At 33.3% G+C, this 21,403-nt stretch overlaps 1 protein-coding gene across 3 annotated transcripts in view; it reads right to left on the minus strand.

The window, feature by feature from the left end:
* The window catches only part of LOC106116725 (uncharacterized protein DDB_G0284459), a 65,283-nt gene that overhangs the window by 32,241 nt on the left and 11,639 nt on the right, over nt 1-21,403 (minus strand). The window contains exon 1 of one of the 3 annotated variants that reach the window (XM_013310691.1): nt 18,012-18,216. The exons of the other annotated variants lie outside the window; for them this stretch is intronic. The gene's annotated coding sequence lies outside the window, so the exon portion shown is untranslated. Of the gene's footprint in view, nt 1-18,011; nt 18,217-21,403 lie in introns of those variants that run through there. 3 annotated transcript variants of the gene reach the window in all.

The raw sequence follows: 21,403 nt of genomic DNA on the forward strand, positions 1-21,403 counted from the left end.
GGTATACATTCTAACAAACATCCATCCATTTAAACTTTCGCATTTATAATATTACGATATATATATATGAAGATAGATAAAACTGTATATATTTATGTGATGAATAGTGTAGCATTAAATGTTTCTATTCAGTCTTTATCCGTAGAGAAAACTAATTAAATTCGTTGAGCCGGTTAAAGGCAAATAAATAAATATCAAACAGTACACTCTCTCAAAGATCTTACTGATATAAGTTTCACTCGCATTAGTAATTCACACCTATCCCTCAAGCACTATTAGGAATCGTATTTTTTTTTTATTTAAAATATTAGCAGATTTTTTTTGTAAATTTACTAATATTTCTTTAACCATTCCGACTAAGCTCTAGGCTTGTGCTAGGATATGGTTTACGACAATAGTCGAAAGGCGGGATTCGAACCCCCGACCTCGTGATCGGAAATCCGTACCCTTAACCATTAGGCTATTGATGCTAATATAATCAATTGTTTAAATTTTACTAATAATATAAATGTTAATGTTTAGATGGATGGATGTTTGTATGAAGGTATGTCCAAAACGGCTGAACGGATCGCGATGAAATATGGCATACATATAGAATTAAGTCTGCAAGAACTCATAGGCCACAAAATATGTTATTTTTCGTCCCGCGCGGACAGAGTTGCGGGTGACAGCTAGTAATATATACAATAATAAGTTTCAGTAAACTTTTTAAACTGATTTAAATCCATATTAAGAAAGTAATAAAAATAAGAGACATAACCTTTTAAATTAACATTTAACCCTTATTTCTACTTCTATTCTATTCTACTGAACAGTTTTTTTGCTACAAAACATTTCGTCGAATTAAGGGTTAAATGTAAATTTAAAGGTTTATGTCTCTTTCTTTTTTATTACTTTCTTAACATTGATTTAAATCACTTTAAAAGGTTTACTGAAACTTGTTACTGTATATATGTAACCAATTAATTTAAAATATTGTATTAACAAAATAGTATGAATTAACAGACGCCATAATAACTACGCTAAAGAATTAAAAAAACGTATTTAGAGGACATTTTGGGTAATAATTTTATCATTTTATATGGCAACACTCGAAACGTCACTAAATTGACAATTGAAATAGAAAGTATTGGCAAACGAGTCAAACATTATGCATGCATTAATGTAGATATTTAATCTTATCGTAAATATTCTGTATTTTTATTTACACTTCCTATTATTATGTAATATATTATATAAATCAAAACATTCGGATATTATATAACGTTGTCTATAGATGAATAAATTTATTTAATATCGGATACAGGTCATACTGACAGTTTGAATTTTAAAACATGATCCAAACACCTGTCTTATTAATTATAATAATCAATTTATAATCATTTTTATATAATATATTTTAACTATAGCACCAAGACGAAAGTCCTGGCTCCTATAATACGGTTCTAGAACCTAGTTTAGGAACCAAGCGTAATACTATTATGTAATTTAATCTTTTGTTGCCTAAATAAACGATTTATAATTATTTAAAACTATTATTTTTTGGTTTTTATAAGCTTCAATTTTGTAGAGTATACTATACTAGCTGTCTCCCGTGACACCATCCACGAGGAATTAAAAAAGCCCTTATAAGTACACTTTGTGTTCTTCCAGACTTTTCTACATTTGTGCCAAATTTAATTATGATCCGTTGTGCCGTTTCGGAGATACCTTAATTATGTGGGATCGTGGTCAAACGTTAGCTTATTCAAAATAAAATAAATTCCAGCTTGATACCTTCACGCGTTTTTGAATAAAAGGTGACAGGCAGACGGACAGACAACAAAGTAATCTATAAGGGTTCCGTTTTTTTACTTCCGAGGTACGGAACCCTAAAAATAAAAAAAATACATCCATCTAACTATTCGCATATAACTAATAATAACCATAGTGTTTATGAATATTAATCTATATATATATAAAAGTCGTGTTAGTTACACTATTTATAACTCATGAACGGCTTAACAGATATGGTTGAAAATTAGAGCCAGGAGACGGACATAGGATACTATTTATTCTTTTTTTTAGAATTTATGCCTTGAAGAGCTGCTTTTTATTTAACTTATATATATATTAAATTTTTTTTATATATCCACGCGGACGGAGTCGCGGGCGACAGTTAGTAATTGATATACATTTCCTACATCTACGAACGACGACTTGTAATTTTGTTTCATTATTGTAACCGAGTTAATAATTATATGTAGTACAATCTGGATTTGACATACATTATATAAGCTTGTTGTTTATTGCTTTTAACTGAGTAACTCGATAGTTGCCACCAATCGGGACTTAGATTCGGAATGCTACAAGTCTTATGAAACCTTAGTAATTAACAAACAAGGAAACCACAATTGACTTCAGAATTTAAAAAAAAAAACACATATCTATATAAAAGTTAATTTTCTAGATGGTATGTACATAATTTCTATGTAAAAATTTGATATCTATATGTATATTTAAAGTAAAAAAAACAAAGAACAGTGGCCAATAATTGTCTCGATTACCTCAGTTCTGTTGAACTGAACCATCTTGTAACGTACGTCTATAAACACATTCTTGTCTTGATATCCCGATGTTTCCTTTACATGCCAGTAATTTATTCGATTGACTTCCTCCTTTAACCTCAAGCTTTGAGATGCGGTATTAACTGGACCAAACCTGTTTGCTTACCTGCAACAACATAAAGAAAATATTAAACTTTTGTAGAACGATATATGAAAAGTTATAAATGACTAGCTCTCGCCGGAGACACCGTCCGCACGGATTTAAAAAAAATAATTAGTAGCCTATGTATTCATCCAAACTATTTTTCCTTTTAGCGAAATTTCTTTGGCCGTTCTGGGGATATCTTCAAACATCCATCCATCTAAACTTGCGCATTATATTTGTAAGATAGTAACTAGATTTTAATTTCATTTTCTGTGAAATATATTTGCTATCTGCAAAGAAATTCAAAGATATATGTCAACCCGTTCTCCGCCAGCGTGGTTGATGGCCTAGTCACTTAATTTAGGGTAGGTTCCGAGCCGTAGGACGTAAAGTGAGCTGATGGTATGCACTATAAACGGAAATAATCTTTATTTTATTATTTTTTCGGTACATTCATTAAAAACGTTCTCATAACAATTGCGATGTTGACTAAACACCATATATTATTATGGAAATGCTTCACCCGAGCCATTGTTAGGAGTTTTAAACTGGTCCAGGCTGTATGTTTATTAAATTGCCTTCTTTTTTTCAAAACACAATGGGATAGTTACATATTTGAATAATATTATTATTTCATGTACTACCTGGTCTTTAAAAATCACAGAGTAAAGATTGTTCATAACTTTATACTAAAAAGTTTGGTAACCAAGAAAATGTATGTATTTTTTTATCATAAGGTGGCAAACGAGCGAGCGGTCACCTGATATCGCTGAAATAAATGACAGTTGCCCATAGACATACGCAAATGCATATGCGTATCTACCTTTAATCGACGGAGAAGAGGATGCACAGAAAGAAAACATTTCCATGCATCCACTCATCCGGAAAGTCCACTTCCGCTTCCCATCCATTCCTTATAAGAAAAAGGGTGGGAAAGGAAAGAGAACTAAATTAGGCCTCCGGGACGCACACTCATCAGACGAAACGCTAAATTGCTTCCAGTTCACGCCTGTCTTCTGTGTGTGGTTGTCCTTTTCTTTTTCAAAGATAATAAGAGAGACGTCATTATGTTTTTACACTATTTTAACAATAGAAACCCACAGTACTTATGATACTATCACATACTTCATTCATACGAGTATATCTTGATAATTAAATCATCGATATTTTAATCTGAGACGCGGAACTTGCATTTAAAAGAGGTTGACTTTGAAAAATTTACTTGTGGTACAAATATAAGCGGAATAACTAAAAATATAATACAAATATTTATAACTAGCTCAGGGGTCAAGCACTTGACTTGCAATCTGCAGGTTCTGGGTTCGAATCCCCCCATGTACCAAGCTTATGTGTTCTTCCAGAAAATATTCTACGTCTGTACTAAATTTCAGCAAGTTTTATGAAGCCGTTCTGAAGATACCTTCTAACAAACATCCATCCATCATGGCTAAAATGTAGAACATAGTCTGGGAGAACACATAGGTTACTAGTTTTTTTTTACTTAAACGCGGACGGAGTCGCTGGCGGTTGCTAGTTTACAGATAAGAGTTAGTTCTCTTATGAATTAAGACATGGTCATTATTTGGGTACATTAGGTCTTACGAAACTAAACTATACAACTTTGTTTTATTGGTCTACCGGGTCGGTGGGACAGGTCTTAAGTCGTTGGTCGTTGAACTCTTACCATCTCACTCTAACATTATAACTTACTCTTTCTTACATAACCTCTAACGCTGTGTTTGAAGTCAAAGTTCCCATAATTAAATACACCGTAGCTAAGGTAAAATTTTGTAGGTGAAACCGCGAAGTTTTTGATCTTAAAAATAATTGCCTTTTATCTCTGATAAATGTATACAGGTTGTTCGGAAATTAGGCTTTGGAAGTTTTAAGATCCTGTATAGTTTAAAAAATACTAATAAGTATGTGTCTGAGTTTAAAAATATAGTAACCATTCGCTATTTGTTCCCATCTTTAGATCATGCAAACAATTGTCATGATTTTATGGAAAACTAAAGTTAAAGATAGATTAAACTTTGATTTGTCTTTACTATTACTTACGGATGTCATCTTGTTAAACTACAGAGAGAACAGATTTTCATTTTACGCGATCATGGCACACCTCTTTCGCTTAAAAAAAACAATATCACTTGAATCACTTCTACTAATAAAATCAAACGGCGTAACATTATAGTATAGTGGTATTCAAACTTTACGGCTGCTAGCAATTTTGTACGAGAAATTCTAGAGCACAAAGACAAACTGACAACAAACTTCCAATTCCCATATTTTTATATTTAGACGCTCTATCATACATCAGCTTATTTTACAATATCACTTCAAGTAAGACAAAGTATTTAGTATAAATAGAATTTGTCGTCCTCTGTAAATCTAAACGAGGTATGCAAGCGTAGTTAACTCCGAGCCGGCATAAAGTTTGCATGTTGTAATACATCAATAACAGCGCAGCTAACTGTGTCGAAGACTTCCGTGGGAGTTGACTGTATCGCACGCTCGGCTAGGCATCGCCTTGTTCTTACCCACCCACCGGGAACTACGGTGAACAAAAACATCACCAAGATTGTGTTACATCATTACAAAAAGTTACAAGGTTGGTATTGATAGAGAATATGGAATTTGGAGTATAAGAAAGCGTTAAACGACAACTTATAAATCTATATATATATATAAAAGAAAGTCGTGTTAGTTACACTATTTATAACTCAATAACGGCTCTACCGATACGAATGAAAATTGGTAAGGAGGTAGCTTAGAGCCAGGAGACGGACATAGGTTACTATTTGTTAATTTTTTTTCGAATTTATGCCTTGAAGAGCTGCTTTTTATTTAACTTACTAATAATATAAATGCGAATGTTTAGATGGATGTGAAGTGGATAGATGGATGGGTGTTTGAAGAAGAACGGCTGAAAGGATCTCGATTAAATTTGGCATACTTATAGAACATAGTCTGAAAGAACACATAGGCTACACTAATTAAGTTTTTTTTTATATATCCACGCGGACCGAGTCGCTTGCGAAAGTTAGTTAAGTATAATTGTTAAGTATCTTTATTACACAAAATAACAATTTAAGATATATTTCCAAACAGGATTGTCTACTAAATGTGAAACTTCCGAAGAATTTGAATACAAAAATGTCTCTGTCACGTTTTTTAGGTTAGGTTTCATAATTATATTGCAATAACTAGCTTTTTCGCGAATTAAAAAAATAACAGTAAAAAGTATGTTGCCTGTTTGTTCTTCCAGACTATATTCTACATCTGTGCCAAATTTCATCGAAATCTGTTAACCCGTTTTGCAGTTACGTAGTAACAAAAATTCATCCACCATCAAAATTTGAGCGTTTATAATATTAATAAGATAAATTATGTTAATATCAAAGTCATGATTTGAAGAAAAAAAGGTAAGTAAATAAGCTTTGGTCGTAAATTGAAGACAAATATCTATTGACAAAGATAAATGACAGATCGTTTGTCTTTGGGTAACACAGCGGGGTTGCCAGACACGGTTCTTAACTGCTTAAAATACGTCACGGGAATGATTTTCAAATAGGGAGTTTTAAGTACAAAAGCTTGTCTTAACAATGAATTGATATCTTTATTTGTTACGCACACGTTTTAAGCATATTGTAGCATTTTGTTTCGTATTATTGCGCATTACTCAGTATTTTTTTTTTTTGCTACATTTAGTTTTAAATAACAGTCAAAGACGTCTATTACCTACTCACTTCGGTGAAATTTGTAGGAAATAAACTACAACAAAGAGCGTCGGTGGCTCAGGAGTCTAGCACTTATCTTGCAATCGGCATGTACCAATGTGTTTTTCGATTTCCGATTAACATATGTACATTTATCCGTCGTTCTTATAGTGAAGGAAAACATCGTGATGCAACCTGCACATATCTGAGAAGTAATTCAAAGATATGTGTGAAGTCAACCAACCCGCACTTGGCCAGCGTGGTTGACTATGGCCTAATCACCCTTAACTTAGGGTAGGCTCCGAACCCCTCGGTGGGGACGTATAGTAAGCTGATGATGATGAAAATACAACTATTCTGATAGTTGGTTAAACTATTCAGTTCTAAGTGGGATGCAAATTTAATTCCATGACCGTTTTATAATAAACATAACATGACATCAAAAAGCGCTTTGTTGATGAGGTCACCTTTTTTACACATACAGGACACGGCTCATGATGGATCATGTTACTGTAGTTAATTAATCAGAATGACACTCTTTAGTGTCATAAATATATTTATTGGTATAGATTTATTGTCTCCGTTTTAAGCTACTAGCTATTGCTCGCGACTTCGTCCGCGAGGAATAAAGAATAAACTTATATAGTAGTCTATGTATTCTTGCAGGCTATATTCTATATTTGTGATAAATTTCAGCGAGATCCTTGGAGACCCTACTGGAGATATTTTCTAAGAAACATCCATCCAAACATTCGCATTTACGATATTAGTAAGATTATTTTGAATCGATTTTCGTTCGAAATGTGATGTTACAAGTCAACACGTCACATTTTGGTGCGCTCAAAATTTGTGGTAACACAAACTGTGGGCATGCGGTGCCGCGGCCTCATTGATCCCCACTATGAATGTGCACTTAATTAGCCACTTCCCGTCGTATGTAGGGTTGCCACAATTATATTTAAAAAAATAAAAAAAATATATTTACTTTTTTTGTAATAAATTAAATAAAAATTATTGATAACTAATATTATAATAGCGGATGTTTAGATGGATGGATGGACTGATGTTTGGTAGAAGGTATCTCTAGAACGGCTATATGGATCTCGCTGAAATTCGACATAGATGTAGAACATATTTTGGAAGAACACATTGGTTACTAATAATGTGTTTTTTATTTCGCGCGGAAGGAGTCTTGGGCGACAGCTAGTATGAAATAAAACTAAATAAGGATCACTTTAAAAATGTTTTATACATTCGTTTAAAATGTGGACGTAAAAATAAATTTAATTCCTTAGCACGGGTTAATAAACTTCGAAAGTTTGGGACACTAAAATGTTTGTCCTAATAATTTGAAATATCATGGACACCCTAGTTAGTCAGCATCTGTTCCCTAACGAATGGTATTGGAACACTCGCCAGTTATCGCACTTAGACGTAGTTATTTTTATGTACACCGGAATTAACAGCGCCTAAGAAAACATTCCTAGCGTTGTAACTGACACTTACAGTTTGTTGCTTTAGGATAACTACGGTGAAGATCGGAAATAATCAAAATAGAACATGCAATATTAAAGTTAGTACATAAAAGATAAATAGATGAATTAAATAAGACTATTTATAGTAGTACAATCCTATTTTACTACAGAAGGTCAGCGCAGTATGCTCCTCTTTCATACATCTCTATCTGCCGTCATATATTGATTCCCTGCTTACACTAATCCTCTTTCACACATCCACATTCAATCTTTATATAACACTAGATGTCGCTCGCGACTCTGCACAGGAATAAATGAGTTAATTACTAGTATATGTTCTTTCAGATTATGTTCTACATCTATGCTATATTTCAGCAAGATTCAGCCGTTCTGAAGATACCTTCTTACAAATCCATCCATCTAAACATTCGCATTTATAATATTAGTAAAAAGTAAGATGTCAAAATAGACATATAAAAATATATGTCTTGTCCTCATTAGTATTAAAATATATTGTCCAATTATAGAGGACGATCGTGACTTGTGTCGGTCGCGTGACGTCACAAAGTAAGTCATAATGTTACCATGTTTTACTAACGGAATGTAACACAAACAAGAAAGAAATCGTAATATTTGAGGTTAGAAACTTTGTGACTTTATAAAAATATTTGTATACTAAATAATGATATATATCTACATACAAAACATATAAAATGAAAGTATTATGAATATATATTTGCCGCTAACCATATAATAAAGAGCGTCGGTGGCTCAGGGGTTAAGCACTTAACTTGCAATCTGCAAGTCCTGGGTTCGAATCCCGCCATGTACCAATGTGTTTTTCGATTTGCGATTTACATATGTACATTTATCCGACGTTCTTACGGTGAAGGAAAACATCGTGATGCAACCTACACATATCTGAGAAATTCAAAGATATGTGTGAAGTCAACCAACCCGGACTTGGCCAGCGTGATTGACTATGGCCTAGTCACCCTTGATTCAGGGTAGACTCCCCCCTCCGTAGGGACCTATAGTGAGCTGATGATGAACCATATATGTAGAATGTCTCAACCAAAGATGTACGCATCATCACCTCGATCCTAAAAATGCCTAGAAAAGTGCATATTTAAGTCAGAACATAGCGTGGCATATTAGTTGAAAGTACAGACCAAAAAATAGACTTCCAAAAGTCAATATAACGGCTTTATATTTTATTTATACTGTCATTCGTTCGTAATCCGATACAGCGCCTAGATAGTTTTCAGATAAATGCAATTTTATGTAGAAATTGAAGCATTTTAATTAAATGTTAACAAGTATGCGATGCGCACGCGCAGCGTTAATGTATGATTAGTAATGAAGTTCAAGCTAATTGTATTTCCCAATGCTTTCACTGTTACATTTTGTTAATGAGGTGGTGCCGAATTATTTAGCATTAAACTAGGTGCTATGACTCATTTAACGTTGGTTTCTGAGGCCAAAATATCTGTATAAAACATATCGTCATCCCTATCCTCATCTAACAACTGAACGCGGAATTGCTTTCACTTCACGCCTGTCTTCTCTATGGTCGTGGTATTTCACCGGGCGAGCCGGGACAATTCGATGATGATAACAAGATGTTAAAGCGGGCTCTACTATTGTTAATTTTACCACTTTCTTTGTAGGAGCCAAATGCGTTTTCTTTTTGAATTACTATGTACTATATGCATTTATTCCGAGTCACGCGTACACCCAGAGAGTACACGTAATGATTTAATCCGTCTTTGTAAACGAATCGTAAACGCGTATGCTGTTAACACTACGTAACAAGACATTTTCACTTTTGTTTAATTAGGAGGGATTATTAGGTGAAAGTTTTTTTTTAACTGTCGAATTTTGATACGATGATATTTCACAATTTGTACATACCTTTTTTTAATTTAATTTAACACAAATCAAATTGCGAGATTTCATCACGAGACGAGATGTGAGAATATTTTTCTGATTATCTGTTATGTTATTTCGTTGAATTAAAAACTCGAAACATTATTACTGTAGTACCTAGTTATTTTATTACATTATATGTTTGTACAAAATATGACGTTTTATCGATATTACAAACAGACACACCAATTTTATTAATATGTAAAGATTCGATTCGATTTTTCGAAAGCATTAAAGCGACATCTATACTAACAAGTTGGTGTTTTTCTTATGTAAGTCTAATTCTCAATAATAGATGGCGCTCTAAATAATTACGAAAATTTTCTAATTAATTAAGAAAATATTCTTTAACTCTTTCTATTTTAAAGACTTATCTTACTAATATTATAAATGCGAAGATGGATGGACTGATGGATGGATGTTTGTTAGAAGGTATGTCCCAAATGGCTCAACTTATCTTGAAATTTGGCAAAGATGTAGAACATAATCTGGAAGAACACATAGGTTACTAATTAAGTTTTTTTATTACTGCGTGGACGGAGTCGCGGGCGACAGCTATTAGACTATACATAACAAAATACGAACACGGACATCATTTAGGCTAACCAAAGACAAGTTTGTTTTTTAACTTCGGTTCGCTCCGTCTACTCTCTGACGTTGGAATGGTAAATCTCGGTACTAAATCAGCGTTTAGCGACCATTATAAGAATGTTCTCACGGCGCGTACTTGAATTGTTACGTGTACATTAAAATACCGATGACGTCACATAATGTCAACTAACGCTTAGTTACCGTATTTTATTGTGTTTGGGGTAGAGATATGGGTCCTGAGTTTTACTAGCAAGTAAAAAGGTTAACAATATGAATTAGCGTCGGTTTCTGAAATCTGTGTATAAAACATATTATCATCCTTTTCATTACCTTTGATAAAATAGAGATAACAATATATTTTAAACGGGGATTTTGGTCTTAGAAACTCACAATTGTTCATGTTTTAATAATAATAATAATGTCAGATGGAGTAGAAAACTCGCGACACTAGCGCCACTGTTTTTTGTAGGTTACTACAAGTTCCATAGATAGCTTTTATGTTATCTTTAACATACAATGTGTTGTGTTTAAGTTTCCACAAATTAAACAGTTAAACAAAAACATTTTGCCATGATTCTCTTTACAAAATCTTTTGAACAGATGTTTTTGGAGTTGCTGACTATAATACAATTTGTACTCATAACAAACTGTCGACCGAAATTAAAAAAAAAAAACTTAAAATAGCTTATGTGTGCTTCCAGACTATGTTCTATATCTATGCTAAATTTCAGCGAGATCCGTTAAACTGTTCTAGAGATACTTTCAAACAAACATCCATCCATCTAAACATTCGCATTTATAATATTAGTAAGATAGTAAGATTTGCTGCGTGGACAAGTGAAGGGGAAAATTATTATTCAATCTAATTCCATAAGTCAACAAGATATGTCGTTACGTGCTCTGTGTATAAGCTAAAGGTCAGGATTATAAAGGCGAGTATACACAACACATTTTTGCAAAATTATCGGATACTTAATTCCAGATTTATTAGAATACTAGCTGTCGCTCACGACTCTGTCCGCATGGAATTAAAAAACATAATTAGTAGCCTATGTGTTCCAGACTATGTTCTATATCAGTGGTTCCCAAACTTATTTTGTCTACTGCCCACTTTGAGAATAAATATGTTTTAGCGCCCTCATATTTTCACATATTTAAAAACGACGATAACTTCAAATTAAATTAATTAATTATTGTGACCCTTATATGTATAATAACGGAAAATTCTAAACGAAACTTTTACTATAACCCGCAACTTGAGACAGCGTCCACAAGGGGGCGTTATCGCCCACTTTGGGAAAGACTGTATGTATGCCAAAATTCATCGAGATCCATTAAGTCGTACTGGGGATACCTTCAACCATCCATCCATTCATCTAAACATTCGCAATTATATAATAATATTAGTAATTTTAGACGGTATTAATTAGAATCATTTGACGCGAGTGACGTGCTTTCGTTACAAAGTCAAGTGTCAGAATGAATAGTGAGGGAACACAAACGTCGACATTTTAGTAAGGCTAGTGTTGAGTCAATACACTGGCACATTTTCGGATTTTCTTCCTAACAGTTAGAAGCAAGAACATTTAAATTCATGAATCAAAGGAGAATATTAGGACGTGTGATACAGGATGTTGTAAAGTTTAGAAAAGAGGACAATGTTAGTGTTTTATCGTCAAACGACCTTACACTTGTCATGCTCTATTTATGTACGTAACTTTAACTAACGGATACATATCCGTAGACTTATTAAATAATAACTGTTACCCGCGACTACGTCCGCACGGAATTAAAAAAAATAATTACCCTTATGTTCTTCGAGACTTAATTCAAAATCTGTGCCAATTTTCAACAAACATCCTTCCAAATATTTGCATTTATAATATTAGCAAGATTAATCTACAGGGTGTTATTTAAACCTTTGGATTGCTTGTAAATATATAGATAAGAAACAATTCTTATTATATTTTTTACTGTAATTTTCATAACTTTTAAATTTGTTTTTTTTTTTTTTAAATTTTGGTTAATTATTATAGTGTTATAGTAGTTGCTAGAAGTAGATTAGTATCTAAAAAATGCATAAAAAGTATCACAATATTATATCCTACAGCTTTAATAGACTTAAAATACCATTTCAGTATGTTTTTATCACCGCAACAGATGCATACATATTGCGAAGTATTGGTCGGGTACCGTTGCATCGCATTTGAATTGGTAAATTCGAGATGACCCACAACGCGTCTGTCTGCCGAGTAAAGCTATGACTACACTATCGTTTTTTAATCTTTCTACTTTTAGACATAATTTCATTACCAAGTCAAGTGTCAGAATGATTAGTGTGGGGATGTACGTTGACATTTTAATAAGGCTAGTGTTGCGATACACCGGCACATTTTCCTGATTTTCTTCCTACAGTTAATTTATTTTTTTATTTTTACATGATATAAATAAATTAAGTACGGGTAAAGTTAAATAAATATATGACGATTTTTTTTTATTTGCTATTTCGTCTTTCTTGACGTTGGTTTACAACGTCAAAAAATCTGCATTTTTTTTCTGTATTTTAAATGAGTTTAATAACAATCTTTATTATTTTTTTCTAATAAAATCTTTTTATTTAAAGACAAATTGAAGACTGAACTATTGACTTTTTCCTAATATGTATTGACCACAAAAGAGTTCAAGGTTGAAATCGTACTTTCTCGAACATTCTGTATGCAACGGTATTGCAGGATCGACTGACCTTCTTTCACTAAAGAAATCATCCTCTATATTAAATATTACATTTAAATATAATAAAAATAATATAATAAATTAATTCAATATGATGATATTGATTTTTTTAATATCATTCTTGATATAACCAGTAAGTTTTTAAGGAGTACTAAAAAGTATTTAATAAAAACTTAATACAGGCAGGAAACAAAATAATAAAAAATACAAAGATAGACGATGCAATCAGGTAAATATTTGGTTTGGTTTTGTGTCAATTGGCCGAAATATAACGATAAAATATTAAAATTTTACTATCTATAATAATATTATAAATCCGAATGTTTGTTTGTTAGTAAGTATCTCCATAACGACTGAACGGATTTCGATGAAATTTGGCATACAAAACTTAGTGGAAGAACATAGGCTACTAATTATGTTTTTATTTCGCGCGGACGGAGTCGCGGCCGAGCGCTATTATTGAAATACAAATTATTTTTTTATGATTTAATATTGTAACTATGAATAGAAGATTGTAGAAGAAAATCACAAGGCAGTATTATTTCTATTTATTCTTAATATAAATAAAATCAGTACGCAAGGTTTTATGCCAAGTATTTGGCACTAGCAAGGCTTGCGGTTATACCCACTAGAGAATGTAGAATGCGTATCGATTACAAATAAACCACAAACATATATACAAACATATTTGTATGTATACATTCCATATTTAACAGGATTGCAAAGAGGTGAACACACTATAAGATTTATTAGTTCTGATAAAATTAAAAAGATAAGTTTAGTTATTCAAACTTTCGTGGGACATTATAATAAACTTATATAAACACGGCTAAACACTCACTTATATTCGTCCGGTGGCGGCACCGACTAGTTTCGAGCCCATCGGGGGCCCTTTATCAGGGTGAGTGGTACTGGTATTATTTCGCGGACGCGGCCCTCAGTTCACTCATAAGTTTAAGTGTATGAAAAACATTATTTAAATATAAATATCATACTAATAATATAAATGCGAAAGTTTAGATGGATGAATAGATGGATGTTTGTAAGAAAGTATCTCCGGAACGGTTGCATGGATCTAGCTGGAATTCGGGAATAGTCTGGAAGAACACATAGGCTACTTTTTTTAATACCGCGTGGAGGGAGCCACGGGTGATAGCTAGTTTTTAAATATTTCTAACATAAAAAAAACCTACGATGATAAGGTTTTTAGAGTTCCGTACCTCATAGGGTAAAAGGAACTCTTATAGGTTCACTTTGTTGTCCGTCTGTCTGTCTGTCTGTCAAGATCCTTTTTTTATTTTGATACGCATTTTTGCTTATATAGACAATAAAATGTAAATAACATAAAAGGGTCAATTTTCTATAGAATTTCAATGTAGAGTCCTAAATTAAAAATAACATGAAAATGTTTTGGAAATTTCTTGGCTTTATATATTTTAAACTATGTATTACTTTTAAAATAGGTAAATAAAGCTATATGTTATGTTAATTCAATTGTATGTGAAATTGTTATTAGTAATAGTAACTTCCTTAATAAATAAGTCAACGATGAATAAGTTTTATAAACATACTAGCGGACCCGACAGACGTTGTCTGACAATTTGACACTGCGATGGTAGCGCCGTCTGTCGGATCCAATGTAAAACATTCCAAAATCAACAACTACTAATAAATTAAAAATTAATTAAAAAACATTGTCCAGCGGACAAAATTGTGAATCTAAACAATTCCCAGATCCCCTTGAACACTCACAAAAAATTTCATCAAAATCAGTCCAGTCGTTTGAGAGAAGTTCAGTGACATACACACTCACAGAAGAATTATATATATAAAGATGGGTCAGTCTAATTTGATAGAGCTACGATAACTATTTATATCATTGAGTGAAGGGCGCGGTTAAATAGTCTAGGAGTGTCTAGCCTAGCCCTGATAGTTAAGGGCTAACTTATATATTTATTTACACGCATGTCTAATACTATGACGTAACACTTTCTTTGTTATTTATCTTTTTTAAGCGTCAATAGCCTAATGGTTAAGGGTACGGATTTCCGATCACGAGGTCGGGGGTTCGAATCCCGCCATTCGACTATTGTCGTAAACCATATCCTAGCACAAGCCTAGAGCTTAGTTGGAATGGTAAATAAAATATTAGTAAATTTACAAAAAAAATCTGCTAATATTTTACTATCAAAAAATAAATAAAAAAAACGTCTGTCTGTCTGACCACGAGGTTGCGTTTGTTCCGGGTAATCTCCGGTATGACTGGACCGATTTTGAAGGGATTTTGACTGGAAGGTAGCTAATGAACGCGGGCATGTTTAAGGTTTTTTATTTAATACAACGCTAACTTATTTGAAAACGAGCGCTAGATTTCAACAAATTGTGAAGTGGAAATATTCACAAAACTGTTATTCCTTTTGGACAAAATAGAGTTAAGCAACACTTTTTAATCAATTTTAAATAGAAGAATATCAATACATCTGGATTTATGTGTTACCACAGAGCTTTGCTTTTACTAGACCTCCCAAACACAATTCTGAATTATATTGTTCTCTAGTATAGTATATTAAACACACAGATGTAATAACTTTCGTCAGTGTACGCACATGGTTATGTTTGTATGTGTGCGTGTGACGAAAACAACTCGATTTCCATACGTTGTGACGCAAATCGTAATGAAGCCACTCTTTATTGTACATTGGATTGCAATCTAATGGTTCATTGTACTCAATACGGTAGGCAACGAAAGTACGTTGTTGATGATGGGTACCACGAAACAATTGATGGCGTAACTTGAGTCGAATATCTACAGTAAGTTAAGATCAACCCTTTAGGTGACGCTAATTTATTCACTGAGAAACTGTAGTATGTATCATAATTGACACAAATACTCTTACTTTAAGTACTATCCATCAACCGCGACTCCGTCCGCATGGAATTAAAAAAAAACTTACGATCCTATATGTTCTTCCAGGTTCTACCTATGCCAATTTTCAGTGATATCCACGCAGGCGTTGTGAAGATACCCTCAGACAAATATCCATCCATTCATCCAAACATTCGCATTTTTAATATTAGTAAGATTATAATCCGCACTTTCAAGGTCAAACGTTCTAAATAATATAAAAAAAATGAATCAACTACCGTTTGTATTCCAATAAGTAAGCAAAGCAAATAAAACAGACGCTCGATTACGTGTTATGTTGAAATACGACCCTGTACTAAATACACTACTCTATAATGAGTTTTGCTTAATGTCTGATATTACAATTTGCGTATACCTCAACACTACTAAAGTCTATTGCCATCTTGATTTAAAAAAAAGTTGCCGTAGACAATCAAACTTTTTTTTAAAAATAAAATTAGGAGGCAAACGAACAGCGGGAATACCGACGTGTTCATCGACGCTTAGAGGAACCGCAGATACGTTCCCAGCCTTTAAGATGATGATACTTACTATCTTACTAATATCTTAATCATCATCAACCTGTCCTTGTCTCCACGGAGAGTCGACACAGTATGTCCTCCAGACATCTCTATGAGCCGTCATATTTGAACCTACCCCCTTCTTACGCATATCCTCTTTCACACAATCCATCCATACTTACTAATCTTACTAATATTATAAATGCGATTTTTTTGATGGATGGATGCTAGAAGGTAACTTCAGAACGAATCAAAGGATCCTGATGAAATTCGGCATAGTGATAGAGCATATACTCTGGAAGAACACTAACGCTACTATTTTTTTAATTAATGGCGGACGGAGTCGCGGGCGACTAGTAAAGCATAATTTTGAAACCAAGCGATCGTTTCGTCTAACGTTGAGGTCAGTGTAACCGCTAGATATTCGTGTCCGAATCTGACACCTGCAGGGACCGGTTCACACAAACATACAAACCTCATACAACTATCATGTTACTCTTTGTATGTGAACAGACACAACACAACTGTATAACAGACAGCATATCATATAGTTATAGTTCTAACTTTAAACGTAAAAGTTTAATAAATATCGATAGAACGAAACATAATAATGCATCCACCGTATAAGACTTACTAATATTATAAATGCGAATGTTTGGATGAATGTTTGTTTGAATATATCTCAAGAACGGCTGAAAAGATCTCTATGAAATTTGGCATATATATAGAACATAGTCTGGAAGAACACATAGGTTACTAATTATGTTTTGTTAATTCCGCGCGGATTCGCGGGCGACAGTTATATAAGTTTTTCTATAATGTGATATTTACGTGTAGTATCAAGTGAGAGTATCTCTAATCTGTTAATATCAATTATTATCAAAATATTTGATTTATAACTAAAGTTACAAACGTCAAGTGCACCTAAATTGCTACAGTTGTTAATATGAAAGAAACCGTATACTTTTTATCAATAAGGTTATATTTTTTTGCATGTTTTTGTAAACAATGATTAGATTTAGGAAGTGACTAGAACTGTCAGGTATTTTATAGAATCATAGATTAAAAACAAAAAACTTTAAAGTAAACAACCTTGTCAAATACAGCTGCAATTTGACTTGTTGACTTATATGAAAAAAAATCAATTACAGTTGTGTGTACTACATCAAAGTTTACTCTTGATATTTGTGCATTTATGATTTATCTAGCGGTTGCCTGCGACTTCTTCTGCACGGAAAAAATCGTAATTGGTAGCCTATGTTTTCTTCTAGACTATGTTCTATATATATACAAAATTTAATCGAGATCCTTTCAGACGTTCTGGAGATATATTTAAACAAACATCTATCTGTCTAAACATTAGCATTTATAATATTTTAAGTAAAATAAGATTTGAAAACATCAATGAAAATGTTTAAGATTCAATTATCTTAACAAAATATTTCCTTACCTTGACTGAGTTATTAAATCCTTATAAGTTTATTCAAATCTTTTTTAAATAGCACAACACGTTCACAGAATAAAAGACAGTAACACGAGATGCAAAAGACCTCGTAACATTTCTGCAATTCGTTGCGGTTTAACACGGAACTAGTTGAAATATCCGAACGCGACTTGTTTGTAAATTTTAAAGATGGCGGACAACAAACGTCTCGCGCCAACGAAGCGCAAAGAGTCACTGAAGGAGTAAAGCAAATTGTAGATAGTACAGAAGATTGCATATTATATGCAGATAAATTGCATATTAGTATAATTTTACGGGTTAAGCCAATAATAATGTAAAATAGTGTATAAACAATTTAACTTTTACACGTATTTTAAATTCGGAAGTTGCGTTACAAACTTATTGATAGCCCTTACTAGCCGTCGCGACGACTTAATTAGTAGCCTACGTTTTCTTCCAGACTATGTTCTACATCTATGTTTTGCGTGATCCATGCGGCCATTCTGGATATAACTTATAACAAACGTAAATCATCGAACAATCAAGTATTTGGTTATTTATTTATTAAAAAGGTACACCACTTGCATGTTGTTATCGATTTATGTATATAATAGTAACAGAAGAAATAATATTTTCTTATTAAACTACAGTATAAATGTACTGTAGTACATTTAAGTTAAGTCAGTATCGACATTTCGACTTAACGTGGTTGATCAAAATTAGTCGATTAACCGTTGGTTTCTGAGACAAAAATCCATGTATAAAACGTATCGCTTTCCCGGTCAGCTTGCTCAAGATCGAGATAACAATGTTTTATTCGAGTATTTGATTTCAGAAACCAACGATAACAGTGATAATATCTCACAATAAATTATCACGCACTGTCCACAAGTTTCAAAGGTAAACGGGTCGAGTCTGAACTAATGTTGACCAGGAATGTGACAGGTCTTTAGTAATTACCTGAGCCTAAGGTTACGCGTTCACTCCACCGTAACGTACTTGACACTTAGCCAATTTATAGCAATTGCTTACAACGATTACCAACCATATTCCACAATTTATATGAATATAGCTGCCACCCGTGACTTCGTCCGCACGGAATACAAAGCTTAAATAGTAACCTATGTATTTTTCCAGACTATGTTCTACATCTATGCTAAATTACAACGAGTCTGTTTAGGACGATTCCTGCCACCGAGTTCCGCCATCGGACGACACGACAGACCGCCAGGTTCCATCCACACCACCTGGATGGCTGGCATTCCACAACGGTGCGATTCTCGCGCAATTTCTTGCCTCGCACAGTCGCGTTGTGGAACAGTCTGTCCTCGGCGGTATTTCCAAACCAATACGACTTCGGGACCTTCAAGAAGCGAGCATACCATTTCCTTAAAGGCCGGCAACGCATCTGTAATTCCTCTGGTGTTGCAGATGTCCATGGGTGTCGTTGATCACCTAGGTGTTCCCGCCGCTCGTTAACCCCCTTCTCTTATATAAAAAAAGATCCAAAGCGCCGTTCTGGAGACACTTCTAACAAACATTCATATATCCGTTTTATAATATAATAGTATTATGATAGACCGTAGATATATATTAAAGATCTGTGTTATAGTGTAAAATAGTAGTAACTGACAGTAGGTTTCTAAGACCAAAGCTCCGTTTAAAATGATAAACATTTTTTTTTTAAATATTAGCAGATTTTTTTGTAAATTTACTAATATTTCTTTTACCATTCCAACTAAGCTCTAGGCTTGTGCTTGCGACACTGTGTGTGTGTTTACAACAATAGTCGAATGGAAAGATTCGAACCCCCGACCTCGTGATCTTGACCATTAGGCTATTGACGCTTCTGATATTGCGATCTCTGGTTTGTCAACAATGACAGGGATGACGATATGTTTTATAGAGATGTTTTGGTCTCAGAAACCACCGGTTAGTCCCTTGGATTTGCAAGGTCTTCTCTTGATGCGACTCAGGTTATTTTAGGCATAAATCTAATTGTACGCATTTTGTTGTTTCAAATGATCTTTAAGTTTATCGTTTAATTCTATATATTTACTTCAAATAATTTAGTAATTTCATCAAATTTATGTAGGTTAAATAAACATATTGTGAAATAAAGCGATTTATAAATTAAATTGCTGAATGAATGTTGTACTTGATTGCTTGTACTAAATGTATATAGTCTAGATTTTATTTAGCATAATAATGATTTTAGTATTTATAAAACAAATAACTGTGCTATGAATTTGTTTTATCATTTGAAACATATAATAATTTCTACGTAGTTAAATTATTTTATTATTCCTAGAAAACATTTAGAAGTAATTGCATTTTTGTATTTTTTTTTGTTAACTAATGTAATTTTCTCATACTAAGTCCACATTAAGAGTCTTACTAACCACTTAACGACTCTGAGACCGGGAATATATACATTACTAGCTGTCGCCCACGACTCCGTCTGCGTGGATATATAAAAACCTTAATTAGTGTAGCCCACCCATCCATCCATCCACATCACATCCATCTAAACATTCTCATTTGTAATATTAGTAAGTTAAAGAAAAAGCAGCTCTTCAAGGCATAAATTAAAAAAAAAGAATAAATATTATAGTATCCTATGTCCGTCTCCTGGCTCTAAGCTACCTCCTCAACAATTTTCAGTCATATCGGTAAAGCCGTTCTTGAGTTATAAATAGTGTAACTAACACGACTTTCTTTTATATTATTATATAATATATAAATTAAGCGGCCAGCGTGGTTGACTATGGCCTAATCACCCTTAACTTAGGGTAGGCTCCGAGCCCCTCGGTGGGGACGTATAGTGAGCTGATGATGATGATGATGATGATATAAATTAAAATCTAATAAGTCTCTAAAAACTTAGTTTTGGAAGATATTTTAGGAGTAAAAAGTTGTCGCTCAAAGAAACCATGATAAACAACTTTTACGAGCACTTTCACATGACGCGTTACTAGAAGAAATCAAAATTCCATCCTTGACACCGATACGTAAATTATTTGCTAAAATATGACTGTCTTTCCGCTGATATTACGATCTTTGGATAGGTTATATCTTACTAATATTATTAATACGATAGTTTGGATGGATGTTTGTTAGAAGGTATCTTTAGCATGGCTGCATGGATTTCGCTGAAATTTGGCATAGATGTAGAACTGGCAGAACACGTAGACTAATTAAGTTTCTTTTTAATTTCGCACGAACATAATCGCGGCGACAGCAAGTTTAATGCCGCATTTTAAGCCACAAAACATTGTAAAGTTATAAAAACTATGCTTGGCTGGCAGAGCATGGATGGCATTTGGAATGTAGGTCGCTCAGTTAATTATCATTGAATTTATTTATTGTTAATCATCTTTTCGTTACTTAAATATCTT

This window comes from Papilio xuthus, unplaced genomic scaffold (genome assembly GCF_000836235.2).
Source record: "Papilio xuthus unplaced genomic scaffold, Pxut_1.1 DF827714.1, whole genome shotgun sequence".
NCBI classification, from domain to species: domain Eukaryota; kingdom Metazoa; phylum Arthropoda; class Insecta; order Lepidoptera; family Papilionidae; genus Papilio; species Papilio xuthus.